Raw genomic sequence first — 15,496 nt, forward strand, 5'->3', positions numbered from 1 at the left:
GCTTCAGAAAATAAAGAAAAGAAGTTTCCATCCAAAGAAAAGAAAAATAGAAATAGAAATAAAATAAAAACTCCAAAAAAAATAGCATAAAAGGAGTCAAAAGCCAAAGAAAAAGAAAAAAAAAATATGGCTAAGGATGGAAACAAAGTGTAGAAGCAAAAAGTAAATAACAAGGTTTTCTCTAGTTACATAATATGAAGACTCTATTATCTCGGACTTGTCTTTTTGAATATCCATTTCCTTCCTTCTTAAACCATCTCCTAATCCCCGCAACACACCTAATAAAGACCTCTAGCTCAATTAGGAATAGGTAAGTGTGATAGTAAGTGGCAGATGTGTTTGATCCACTCCGGCTTCCTTGTTGTCATTGAGATTGTAAGGTAAAGTGTGCCCACTGCACACTGGAGTAGCAAAACTTGAGTGGAAAAATTAGAGTGTTGTATCTTGACTATTATTGTGAGAACCTACTTAAGGACGCTATCCCGAGTTTCAGAAACTTAACCACGCTAGGCATTTCATAGTATTACTCATTGTATATATGTTTATTGTAGATGATTGATTATTATGCATATATTAGCTTAGGTTTTGACTTGATTACTCTATATGCATTGCTAGTGAGAGGTATAGTTAATTTAGAGCATGAATAAGGAAACAATAGTTTTATTTCTTAGTCGTTGTAGTATAGATGAAGTTTGTGAGTACTTTCACTGGAAAACTCTCACGAGGCTATAAATCGTCCACTAGGGAATTCCTAGTGGTTTAAGGCCTTGTTGCATATAGTTAATGCAATCGCACTCAGCGAAACGATAGTAGATAAAACTCTATTTTTGGTCACTTATTCTAATTTCTCATCTTTGCTTGAGAACAAGCAAAATGCTGTTTGGGGGTGGTTTGATAAGAGCCCAAAACTGTAGTTTTAACCCTGTAACAGTCATACTTTTAGACCAATTATATGAGTAATAATTAAGAGTTAATACTGATTACGTGTTTTTATGTATTTCAGGCTTCAAAGTCCATTATGTGCAGAAATGAGCCACTTTAGCGAGATAAAGGAGCAAAGGTCGGTTGCTAAGGAGTTCTGTTATTAAAGGCCAAGATTCAAGAAGACAAAGCCTTTCTAAAGCCCGGTCAAAAGCTGAAAAGTCGACGCGGGCAGAAACATCACACAAAGTCAGCAGAACTTCCAAAGGCCGTATCTTTGGACTCAGACCTCGGAATGGGGCCTACCTTATGTCAAAACGACTGGCTCGGAAAGAGCTTTCCAATGGTCTAAGCCTTGATCCAATCAGAGGAGCAGAAGCGGACGAAAAGTCTGTTAAAGCCAACTGCAGCTGAAGAGGTTTTTTTGGACTGAAAGAATTGGGTTTTGGGCCTGATTCTCTGGCCCAAAACATGGATCCAAGCCCATGCACGATTTTTGGATCTGAAAATATAAAAAACCAAAGCTTAGCTCTTTGTTAGGATAGCTAGTTAGACCTAAAACTATAGATAATTCTAGATCTAGTTTTCATTTAAAATTAAGTTTAGTTTAATTTCAATTATTGTTCTAGATTAATCTTTAGAACCATTGTTCTTCATTAGTTTGATATATAAAATAGCTAGTTTGTCAATTTCGATTCTTGTCATTTACAATTGTTTAGATCTAAATTCCTTTATTACGTAGATAGCTAGACCTAGATTAGTTAGATTATTAATTTAGTATTTGAATCATTGTTTTATTATTCATTAGATTAATAAAATAGTGTTCTCCATAATCTAGTTTCATTTCCATTGATTGTTTAGTTTCAATTCGTAGATTCAATTATTTGTCAGTATTAGTTTAATTAAATTATTGCATGAGTAGTTTTGAATTGAGTTTAAACAAGTAAAGTTCAAATCTTTATATCATGTCTTTTTTGAATTCCATTGGGAATGATAGCGTGATGATTCTCGGCTAAACCTCCATTTGAAGGGGTTGAGAAGCCTTGATGAAAGCTTGATCCCGATTATCGTAGAGTCGTCGTAATTTCCTTTCCACTCTAGAAATGATTAGTTCACCATGAGAATGGGTGTAATCGTTCACATGCTAGTTATGAATTGGTAGAAATGCCATGTGTAATTAGGGATTAGGAGTAACCAGATTGTTCTGCGGAGTAGTTCAATTCGGATTACGACGATTCGTCGTTAGTAGGTTTAAGTCGAGTTAAGGTGGAATCAATCCCCCTCAACTCCTTATCATAGAATCGTCGTAGCATTCCCATAGTTGTTCTAATAGTCGACTAGTTGCATCTTGTGGGTAGTTGCATCGTAGTCTAGTTGCCATTTCGTAAATCTCTCATTAGTTAGAGTAGAGTAATTAGACTAGAAAACACAGCATGCGGAAGGACTAGGAGTGGAATGAATCATCTACTCCACTATATCTCAATAGGATTGAGAGTAGAAATATTTGATAAATTAGGCACGTAATAAGTTTTAGTTTACTTACGTTTTGAGTTTCATCGTTCATTTTGTAGGTAAATTATCTTTTATGTTTTATCAGAGAGGGAGAGCCAAAGGAGGCAACCTATTTCTGGAGTGAGAACGGCTGGAGGAGCTACTGATAGCCGTTCTACTTCTAGACATTTTGAGGGGGGTGATGGTGACTGAGCTGGTCGAGGTGTAGATGGAAGTGCTGGTGGAAGTGGTGATGCTCCTGCTCCATTATGGAGGCCTCAGCTGAAGAGGCGTTTCTGAGATAGCTGAGTCTGAGGGGGTGAAGAAGACCCGAACTGAGTCTGAGGAACGACCTGGTGTGGGGGAAGGTCGTACTTCTTCAGGTCAGGCTCCTTTGAAGAAGATGAATCTTAAGGAGTTGGCTATTGATGTGGGGGTGGCTGATGCTCGGGATAAGAAGAAGGCTAATGAGATCGAGCCAGCTGCCCAAAAGTGCAAGTGGTCGGGGAGTGCGGCCCCAAGTGACAAGGCTGCTGAGTCTGAAGTCCTGGATAGGCTGGTCACCTACTACGACCCAATCAGTGGATTGACAAAGCTGGTGAAGAATAGAGACTGCAACTTCAAGTCTTCACTAGTTGTTGGACGACTGCTGCAGAGTATTGCCTTGGATGGAGATAGGCACCAGCTGGAGACTATGAACAACTTGGAGGCGAACCTTAAAGATATGGATCGCTCCATTTGCTTTGTAAGTGTCCCTCCGATCTGAGCTTTTGTTTTGTACTTTGATTTATTGCTTTGTGACTTATTTTGTTGGTTGTCATTAGGTCCTAGCCATGTATAGGAAGTTTAAGGAGATGACAACTATCTCCGACCTATACAAGGAGCTGGATGCTGCCAAGGAGGCCTATGACAAGCTACTGGAAACAAAGTGTAGAAGCAAAAGTAAATAACAAGGTTTTCTCTAGTTACATAATATGAAGACTCTATTATCTCAGACTTGTCCTTTTTGAATATCCATTTCCTTCCTTCTTAAACAATCTCCTAATCCCCGCAACACCTAATAAAGACTTCTAGCTCAATTAGGAATAGGTTAGTGTGATAATAAGTGGCAGATGTGTTTGATCGACTCCGGCTTCCTTGTTGTCATTGAGATTGTAAGGTAAAGTGTGCCCATCGCATTAATCGGAGTAGCAAAACTTGAGTGGAAAAATCGAGTGTTGTATTTTGACTATTATTGTGAGAACCTACTTAAGGACGCTTATCCCGAAGTTTGAGAAATGAACACGCTAGGCATTTCATAGTATTACTCATTGTATATATATGTTTATTGTAGATGATTGATTATTATGCATATATTAGCTTAGGTTTTGACTTAATTACTCTGTATGCATTGCTAGTGAGAGGTATAGTTAATTTAGAGCATGAATAAGGAAACAATAGTTTTATTTCTTAGTGGATTTGTAGTATAGATGAAGTTTGTGAGTACCTTCATTTTGGAAAACTCTCACGAGGCTATAACTCGGCCCACTAGGGAATTTCTAGTGGTTTAAGGCCTTGTTGCAAGATATGGTTAATGCAATCACACTCAAGTAAACGAGTAGATAGAACTCTATTTTGGTCACTTATTCTAATTTCTCATCTTTGCTTGAGGACAAGCAAAATGCTGTTTGGGGTGGTTTGATAAGAGCCCAAAATCAGTAGTTTTAACCCTCAGAATATCATACTTTTTAGACCAATTATATGAGTAATAATTAAGAGTTAATACTGATCACGTGTTTTTATGCATTTCAGGCTTCAAAGTCCATTATGTGCAGAAATGTGCCAGTTTAGTGAGATAAAGGAGCAAAGGTCGGTTGCTAAGGAGTTATGTAATTAAAGGCCAAGATTCAAGAAGACAAAGCCTTTCTAAAGCCCGGTCAAAAGCTGAAAAGTCGACGTGGGCAAAAACAAATACAAAGTCGATTAGAACTTCCGGCGTCGTATCTTTGGACTCTCGGACCTGAATTGGGCCTACCTTATGTCAAAACGACCGGCTCGGAAAGAAATTTCCAATGGTCTAAGCCTTGATCCAATCAGAGGAGCAAAAGTATACGAAAAGCCTGTGGAAGGCAACTGCAGCTGAAGAGGCCTTTTTGGACTGAAAGAATTGGTTTTGGGCCTGATTCTCTGGCCCAAAACATGGCTCCAAGCCCATGCACGATTTTTGGATCTGAAAGTATAAAAACAAGAGCTTGACTCTTTGTTAATGGTAGCTAGTTAGACCTAAAAATATAGATAATTCTAGATCTAGATTTAATTGTTTGTAATTTAGTTTAGTTTCAATTCAATTCTTGTTTTAGATTAAACTCTTAGAATCATTGTTCTTCATTAGTTTGATAAATAAAATAGTTAGTTATCAATTTCGATTCTTGTCATTTACAATTGTTTAGATCTAAATTCCCCTATTACGTAGATAGTTAGACCTAGATTAGTTAGCCTCCATTAATTAGTTTTAGAACTTAGTTTTAGAATTTCAATTAGTTAATTAATTAGTTTTTCATATCTTGTTTTAGATCTAGTTTCATGTTTAATTAATTACTTTAGAAACAAGTAGATTATTAATTTAGTATTTGAATCCTTGTTTTATTATTCATTAGATTAATAAAATAGTGTTCTTGGTAATCTAGTTCATTTCCTTTACTTAATTAATTTAATTCTTAGATTCCATTATTTGTCATTATTAGATTGAATAGATTTTTGCATGAGTAGTTTCCATTTGAGTTTAAATAAGCAAAGTTTCAATCTTTATATCATGTCTTGTTTGAATTCCATTGGGAATGATAGCGTGATGATTCTCGGCTAAACCTCCATTAGAGGGGGTTGAGAAGCCTTGATGAAAGCTTGATTCCGATTATCGTAGAGTCATCGTAATTTCCTTTCCACTCTAGAAATGATTAGTTCACCATGAGAATGGGTGTAATCGTTCACATGCTAGTTATGAATTGGTAGAAATGCCATGTGTAATTAGGGATTAGGAGTAACCATATTCTTCTGCGAAGCAGTTCCATTCGGATTACGACGATGCGTCGTTAGTAGGATTAAGTCGAGTTAAGGTGGAATCAATCCCCCTCTAACTCCTTATCATAGAATCAACGTAACATTCCCATAGTTGTTCTAATAGTCGACTAGTTGCATCTTGTGGGTAGTTGCATCGTAGTCTAGTTGCCATTTCGTAAATCTCTCATTAGACTTTAGTTAAGATCACTTATAACGTAGAGAAACACAAAGATGCGAAGGACTAGGAGTGAACTAATCATCTACTCCACTATATCTCATAGGATTGAGAGTAGAAATCTTTGATAAATTTAGGGCACATAAAAGTTTTAGTTTACTTACGTTTTGAGTTTCATCGCTCATTTTCGTGAGGTAAAGGTAAACTATGTTTTTTATGTTTTATCAAATAACCTAGCACTATTCCCTTTTTAACCATAAAATGATATTTTTCCCAATTTAAAACCAGATTCTTCTCCTCACACCGTGTCAACACCTTAGAGAGGTTAGACAGGCAGTCACTGAAAGAGTCTCCCTAGATAGAAAAATCATCCATAAAAACTTCCATGAAGTGCTTCACCATGTCACTAAAGATATGAAGCATACACCGCTGGAAGGTACTAGGAGCATTACAAAGGCCGAAAGGCATTCGTTTATAGGCATATGTTCTAAAATGACATGTGGATGTAGTCTTGTCTTGGTCATCAGGATCGATAATGATATGAAAATAGCCAGAATAGCCATCTAAAAAACAATAATAAACATGACCAGCTAGACGTTTGAGCATCTGATCCATAAATGGTAAAGGAAAGTGATCTTTTTGTGTCATGGCGTTTAAGCATCTATAATCAATATAGATCCTCCATTTCATAGGAACTCATGTGGAAACATATTCACCCGCAGCATTACGAACAATGGTAACCCCCGATTTCTTAAGGACTACGTGAATATGACTTATCCATTCGCTATTGGAGATGGGATATATGATACCCGCATCGAGTAACCGTAAAACTTCTTCCCTGACTACTTTTTTCATGGTAGGGTTCAAGCGACATTAAGGTTCGCGTGAAGTCTTCGCATTATCCTCCAAATGTATGCGATGCGTTCATACACCATGGTCAATCCCTTTAATGTCGTCTAGGGACTAACCGATCGCGGAATAATGTTCCCTAATCACCCTAATCAAGTGTGCCTCTTCATCAGCAGATAACTAAAAAGATATGATCACCGGATGACTACCATCCGGATCAAGCTGGATATATTTCAACTCAGCAGGAAGAGGCTTAAGCACAGGGGTGGAAAGAATGGGTAAAAAGGATTTCGGAGGGTCCTCGTCTTGAGCTAAGCTCTCAATCATGCTAACTTCCCCATGCATAGATGAACCAGGTAACTATTTCATCATTTTGAAAATATTTACCTCAACAAAAATATGGCCAAAGGACATGGACATCGAACCATGGCGGCAGTTAATAAGCGCGTTGGTAGTAGCCAAGAAGGGACGCCCTAAAATGATAGAAACAGAGTCGTTAGCGAGTTCTGTGTCAAGGATAACGAAGTCTGCTGGGTAGTAAAAATCTTGAACTTTAACCAGCACGTTTTCAACCACACCCTTAGGATACTTAATAGAACGATCAGTTAATTGCAACGTCATTTTAGTTGGTTGCATCTCTTGTAGACCTATTTATTTATATAGATAATAAGGGAGTAAGTTAACATTCGCCCCCATGTCTAATAATGCAGTCGTCGTGTGGGTATCCCCCAAGGTGCATTATACAGTAAGACAACCAGGGTCCTTGTACTTAATAATTCCATTATGTTCAGATAGAGTTGGAAACTGTTTAGTTAAAAAGGCTTCTTTTTGTATATTTGTTTTCCGGCTGGTAGTGCACAAGTCTTTTAGAAACTTAGCACGTTGTGGCAACATTTTAATAGCGTCAAGAAAAGGTAGGTTTATCATGAGATTTTTAAAAACTTCCCTAATCTCATCAAAGTTTGTATCCTTGTGTAACATGGCTAGTCTCTGGGGAAACGGTGGGTTCTCTCTATATTTAGCATATGGATCAATAGGAGTTTTAACCTTGGCCGCTTTCCTTTTGGGTTGAGGTTTAACTAGTACCTCTACAGGAGTAGGATCTTCAGTTACTACTTCGGTATCTAGTAAATTATCAGGTGTAATGACCACTGGTGGGGTTACAACTGGCATAGTTACGGCGTTATCAACCACTCTGCCAGAACAGAGAGTGGTGATGACATTTAGCTCTCCTACATTAATAATATCATTACTAGTATTATTAGTTACTTCAAAGGCTGTGTTCAGCATTTTAGGATTAGGTATAGCTTGACCTGAAAACACACCTTTGGGTTGGGTTTTAATTTCTCTTGGGTTAACTGTTGTATGGAATGATTAATGGATTGTAAAATCTGTTGGTTAGCCTGCATGTAGGCTTCGAAATGATCTTGTTGTGAAGGTATAGTGGCCACTGGTGGTGTGACTGGAACTATCTCACGTTGATTATTAACGGGTGGGTTGCGATAGTTATTATTAACCAGAACGATACTCCTATTATTATTATAAATATTATAATTTCCTTGTCCTTGTCCTTGTCTTGGTGGAGCTTGGTTGAAATTATTTGCTAGCCTAACAGTTTGATTATTAAACCCCGGAGGTATAACTTGGTGATTATTTCGCTAACTGAAGTTGGGGTATTGTCTATAAGGTGGGTTAGGTTCGCTATTTATGGAACAAACATTATCCAGTGGTGCGGGTGATTTTTCATAGAAGAGAGGACAATAGGAGTCAGAATGCTCAAGGTTGTAACAGAAATTACATGGAAGAGTGTTAACGTTCATGACAGGAGTAGACTTATGTTGAATAGAAATGATTTCTACTTTTTTAGTGAGAGATTCGATTAGAGTTATAATCTCAGGATCAGATTTAACCTCAAACATACTAGTAGCCTTAATTGTGGAAGAAAAATTACTGGACCGGGGAATGTCATTACCCCCCAGTTATTTTGATGTTTATATTGATCTTCTAAAAACCTATAAGCCTCTGAGGCACCTTTACTAAGGAAACTACCCCCAGTCATAATATCAAGAACCTCTTTATGGTGATGTAAAAGCCCTTTGAAAAAGGCACGAATAAGTGTGTCTTTCTTAAGGTTATGAAGCGGACACTCGATGAGAAGATCATTGAAATGATTCCAGGCCTCTGAAAAGGATTCATGAGGATTCTGGCAGAAGAAATGAATGTTTTGAAGTATTTCATCTATCTTCAGAGGTGGGTAAAACTGTTCCATGAACAATTGAACGAGGTTGGCCCATGAGTCCACATAATTAGGCGATTGGGCAGTTAACCAAAATGCTGGCTTATCGGTTAAGGTGAAAGGAAACACCCTAAGTTTAATTTGTTCTGAACCAACAGTAGGATGATGAAATGTGGTAAGAACTTGTTCAATCCTACGCATATGATGATAAGGCTTCTCGTGGTTTAAACCATGAAAAACCGGTAACAAATTAAATATATTTGGGGGAACTCGAAAATCCCCCACTGGGTCTGCAAGAACGATGCAAGACATAGGGCTATAAAGGCCTTGTAAAAATCAGAGAGAGAAGTCTCTGTTTCGTCAGCCATTGATGTAGGTGTAGTGTGTGGTATTCTAGATAGGTGTGTGCGTTGACGCTTATGATAAATAACAGAAGATGGTTTACTAGTACCGGACCTTAATCTCATGCAAGGCTAAGGCCAATATGAATATAAACCACTAACAGCAATCAAAACAACCCTGATATTGCTAGAATTAAAAACTCCTTTGACAGAAAAGGCGAGGAGTGGAAGAAGGAGTACCTGAATGCCTCTTTGCTACTCATTTGAATAGCGTCTTGTATACGCAATCTTAGTGTAGTTACGAAGTTGGAAACAACCCTGAATAAATTGAACGAAGAGAGTTGGAAACTAACCTGTGAAAAATCGGGCTTTCGTCAGAAGGGGCGCGGGCCCGCTCTTGCTTGACACAAATTCCAGTAACTTGAGGCGTGCACACTCACAAAATAGAGTACCTAGGGCGCGGGCACGCTTAAGGTAGTATTTCGAAAAAAATTATATTCTGAACCAAACAAACACAATTAGAACCAAACAAGGGTGGGTGGGTTTAATGGGGTTTTGGTAGGATCGAAAATACGAACGAAAACAAATCTAAACAAAACTAAGACGGCAGCGGCGCCATTTGATAAACCATAAAATAATAGTTTTACCTACTCTTAACTAGTTATGGTAAGAATAAGTAAAACTAAAAGTTATTTTACTACTCTATGATCAAAGTTCTACTCTCGTTTATCATACAATATGTAGAGTAGAGAATTTGTTCCACTCTTAGTTTATTTAGACGTAAGTTTCACTAGTTTAATCTATTATAACAAAATCAATGAGAGTAATTGATTGTAATTATACTAATATGGTGATTGAACTAAATAATATGTTTTAACTTATACTATGACAATTAAATACTAAGGTGTGAATATGGAGAAGGAAATTAGGGGGATTTGATTCCACTTTGATTGATTCCTAATGTGCTAGTGTAGATTATTGCAATCATAACCAATAAAGATTAAGTAATTGATCCCTAATTATTCATGGCAATCTCTACCAACTAGTAATTAGCATGTGAGGAAGTTCAACACATTCTCATGGTGAATCAACTAACTTACTAGAGTGAAACTCTTAAATACAATAATTCTAACTAACACATCAAGTCTTTATCAAACACCTAATTACATATGTCCAAAAAGGGATTTATCAGACTATCATTAATAGAGAAATAAGAAGAAGACATAATGAAGAACAATAACTTGGCTTTATTAATCTAATGGAAGAGAGTCTAAGAATTGAAAACTATATTAAAAACTAAGTACTGAATAATTAACTAAGTAAAATCTAGGTAGTCTAAGAGTTTAGCCTTAGTCTTCTTTATATAGGAGAGGGCTAGGTCTATAATTTCGTGTATGGGCTTTGGAGCTATGTTTTGGGCCATGAAAACATGCCCAAAACCTAATTACATATGTCCAAAAAGGGATTCTCTGCTGGAAATTACTATAATAGTCTTTTTGTTCACTTTTTCTCCTCTTATTGGATCAAGGCCTGAATCATTAGAAATCTCTTTCCGAGCCGGTTGTTTTGACATATAATAGGCCCAATTTCGAGGTCTGAGTCCAAAGATATGGCCTGTGGAAATTATGTTGACTTTTCTGCTCTATTTCTGCCCGCGTTGACTTTGACTTTTTATCTTTGACTGAGCTTTAAAAAGGCTTTTTCTCCTTGAATATTGGCCTTTAGTCATAGAACTTCTTAGCAACCAACCTTTACTTTTTTCTATTGCAAAAGTGACATGTTTCTTCATATATTTGACTCCAAGACCTGAAATACACAAAAACATGTAAACAGTACTAACTCTTATTTATTATATACATAATTGGTCTAAATGTAATATTATTAAGGGGTTAAAACTACAGTTTTGGGCTATTATCAGTCGTGTATGTCTAGATTTGGGTTGTCGTGGCACTTGGAGATGTGAAGATTGAGCTTGCAGATCTAGTGCGGCTAGTTAATCCATCGCGACCTGATTAATTGGAACTTCAAGATTTGGTAAGTTGTTATCTTCTTCTTGTCGCTAGTGCTGCTGATAAGAGCCCAAAACTGTAGTTTTAGCCCCTTAATAATACTACTTTTAGACCAATTATGCGAGTAATAAATAAGAGTTAATGCTAATTACGTGCTTTTATGTATTTCAGGCATGGAACTCAATTATGTGCAGAAATGTGCCACTTTGGCGATATAAATGAGCAAATGGTTGGTTGCTAAGAAGTTCTGTAATAAAGGCCAAGATTCAAGGAGACAAAGCCTTTATAAAGCCTGGTCAAAAGCTGAAAAGTCAACACGGGCATAAATAATTCACAAGTCAGTAGAATTTCCGAAGACCATATCTTTGGACTCAGGCCTCGAATTTGGGCCTATCTTACGTCAAAACGACCGGATCGGAAAGAGCTTTCCAATGGTCTAAGCCTTGACCAAATTAGAGGAGCAAAAATGGACAAAAAGTCTGTTGAAGTCAAAGCTAGCTGAAATGGGCTTTGTGGATTGGAGAAATTGGGCTTTGGGCTCGATTTTCTGGCTCAAAACATGGCTCCTCAGCCCATGCATGAAATTGTGGATCTGGTCTCCTGCTTTACATAAAAGAAGACTTAGCTCTTAAGAAAGATATAGTTAGAGAATCTAGAATAGAAAGTAGCCATTAAAATAGCTTGTAGATCTAGTTTTTGAATTCAATTAGTTAAATTAATTAGTTTCATACATTGTTTTAGATTAATTCTTTGAATCATAGTTCTTCATTGATTAGATAAATAAAATAGTTATTTCTTGTTCATTTCGATTTTGTCATTTAAAATTGTTAGATCTAATTTCAGTTGTTGTTATTCAATTATTAGTTATTAATTTAGAATTAAATTATTGTTTAGTTAAATTTAATAAAGTTATAATCTTTATATTACGTCTAGTTTTAATTCACATCATAGTATAATTCCCACCATTGCTCTCATTAGACTTTGAATAGATTAATCACTATAGGAAACTTGAATGCTAAAGAACTAAGAGTGGAACGAACTTTTTACTCCACTCTATTTTGATAGAATTGAGAGTATAGAAATCTTTGATAGCAACGCGAAATTAAGTTTAGTTTCACTTGCGTTTTAAGTTTTATCGTTCATTTCGTAGGTAAATTATTCAATTTTACGTTTATCAAATGGCGCCGCTGCCATCTTAGTACTCTTTAGTATTGTTTTCTATAGACTTGATAGTTTTTCAAAGTCCCATAACCCACCCACCCTTGTTTGGATTCTCACTGTGGTTGTCTGTTTCAGCTTTGCAAGTTTCCACGAAAAATTACTCGGAGCGCACCTACGCCCTGGGCAAGCCAAAGTGGAGCGCACCCTACGCCCGCATGCCTGGAATCCCACCCTTTGGCTGAGCGCCACCTGTGCCCTACCAAGGCCAACTTGGAGCACCACCTGCGCTCACACGCCTAGAATCCTACCTTTTTTTGCAGGCGACACGAGCCCTTCCTAGGCCTATTCGAAAGCTAAGCCCTCTGCTGGCGCCCGATTTTCATAGGTTTGTTTCAAACTTCCATTTCTTTCAAGTTTTCAGTGTTCTAACTTGTTATATACACTGAACATGCATACACAAGACGTTATTCATAAGCGAAGCAAGGAGGCTTTCAGGTACTATTTTCTTCCACACCTCGCATCTTCTGTTAGAGGTTCATACTAGCATATCAGGATTGTTTGGAGTGTTATTGTTTTGCATTAAGATTGGTCTTAGCCTTGCATGAGATTAAGGTCAGGCCAAAGAAAAACACCTAATATAATTAACTGACAACATCAACAAACAAGCCTTTCTAGCACACCATACACCACACCTGAGATTATGGTTGAAGAAAGAGAGTCTCCTCTCTCAGACTTTTACAAAGCCTTGAGCGATAGCCCGAAATCTTGCATCGTTCTATCAGACCCAGTAGGGGATTTCCGAATCCCCCCAAATATATTTAATTTGTTACCCGTTTTTCATGGGATAGACCATGAAAAACTTTATCATCACATGTGTAGGATTGACTAAGTCCTTACTACTTTCCACCATCTTTCAGTTGGTGCTGAACAAATTAAACTGAGGGTATTTCCTTTCACCTTAGCTGATAAGGCGACGTCTTGGTTAACTGCCCAAAGCGCCTAATTCTGTGGACTCGTGGGCTAAACTTGTTCAACTGTTTATGGAACATTTTTACCCACCACTGAAGACCGATGAAATGCTTTCCAAGATTCATTTCTTTTGACAGAATCCTCATGAATCATTTTTAGAGGCTTGGAATCGTTTCACCAACCTACTTATAGAGTGTCCACACCATAACCTCACGAAAGACATGTTAGTTCGTGCTTTTTTCAAAGGACTTATACACCACCATAAAGAAGTCATTGACATAATGAATGGGGGTAGTTTCTTAAGTAAAGGAGCCTCGGAGGCTTATAAATTTTTAGAAGATCAGACTAAGCGGAATAATAATTGGGGGGGGGGGGGTAGTGATGATATCTCCCATTCCGCTAGTTCTTCTACAACAGCTAAAACCGCCGGTATGTTTGAGATGAAACCCGATCCAAAACTTAAAAATTAAATCGAATCTCTAACTAAAAAGGTAGAGGCTATTTCTGTCCAACAAAAACCTATCTCCGTCATGAATGTCAACTCCAATCCATGTAATTTATGTTTGAGTCTAGAGCACCCCGACTCCTATTGTCCTTTCGTTTACGAACAACAAACATTACAACAAGATAACGTTTGCTCAATTAATAGTTATCCTATTCCTACGCCCTTGGAACACCCCAACTTCAGGTTGGAGAAATAATCAACAAGTAACAACTCCAGGATTTAATAATCGAAATGTTAGGCAAGCAAACAATTATAACCAACCTCCTCCACGACAAGGACAAGGTCGAGTAATTATAATAATTATAACAACCAAAGCCTTTAAACCACGACAAGGTCAAGCACAAGGTCAGGGTAATTATAATAATTATAACAATAATAATTATAATGCAAATCGAGGTATCATTCCGGTTAATAATAATAATTACTATCACAACCCACCCATAAATAATCAACGTGACATAGTTTCTGTCACACAACCTATAGCTAACACTCTTCCACAATCGGATCGTTTTGATACCTTTATGCAATCTCAACAACAGATTTTACAAGCCATCCAACTTTCCTTAGAGCAGCTAGCTCAAGAGAAAGTACAACCCAAATGTGTGTTTCTAGGACAAGCGATACCTAATCCTAAAACACCAAATACAGCCTTTGAGGTGAATGGTAATACTAGTACGGAAAATGTAAACGTAGGTGAGCTAAATGCCATCACCACTCTTCCTTCTGATAGTGTGGTTGACAACAATGTAACTATGCCTATAGTTACCCCATAAGTAGTCCCTACACAAGAGATTGAACTAGATAACGAAATGGAAACTGAAGAGCCTACCCCTGTAGAGGTACCAGGCAAACCACAACCTAAGAAACAAAAAGCAAAGGTTAGACATCCAATTGAACCATACGCTAAGCATAGAGAGACACCACCGTTTCCCCAGAAATTAGCCATGTTAAACAGAGATACAAACTTTGACGAGATTAGGGAAGTATTCAAGAATCTAACGATTAACCTACCCTTTCTCGAAGCAATTAAAAAATTACCTCACCACGCTAAGTTTCTTAAGGAGTTGTGCACTAGTAGGCGTAGGACAAATATTCCTAAAGACGCCTTTCTAACTGAACAATTTCCAACTTTAACAGAACATAATGGAATTGTGAAGTACAAGGACTTTAATTAGATCAGACAATGCACCTTAGGAGATTCTCACACGACCACCGCTTTATTAGACCTGGGGGCAAGTGTCAACTTACTCCCATATTATTTATACAAACAAATAGGTCTACAAGAGATGCAACCTACTCAAATGACGTTGCAATTAGCGGATAGGTCTATTAAGTATCCTCAGGGGGTTTGGTTGAAAATGTGCTAGTTAAGGTCTATGATTTCTACTATCCTGCTGATTTTGTTATCCTCGATACAATAGTCGTTAATGACTCTGTTCCGATCATCTTAGGGCGTCCATTTTTGGCAACTGCCAACGCGCTTATAAACTGCCGAAATGGTTCGATGTCCTTGTCTTTTGGCCATCTTTCGATTGAGGTAAATATTTTTAAAATGATGAAACAGTTACTAGATTTGTCTATAGATGGAGAGATTAGCATGATCGAGAGCTTAGCGCAAGATTACTTTAATAACACGTTTCCAGAAAACCATATGCATAAATTCCTTTCTTTTGGAAGTTCAGATTTTGTCGATGACTCCTACTTACAAGAAGTCAACACCATCTTCGAGTCTACACAAATTGTAGAACCTTCAGTTGCTCCATATATAAAGTTTGAAAACCTGCTGCCTAAGCAAGTATTCAT

Source organism: Coptis chinensis, chromosome 7, assembly GCF_015680905.1.
Source record: "Coptis chinensis isolate HL-2020 chromosome 7, ASM1568090v1, whole genome shotgun sequence".
Lineage (NCBI taxonomy): Eukaryota > Viridiplantae > Streptophyta > Magnoliopsida > Ranunculales > Ranunculaceae > Coptis > Coptis chinensis.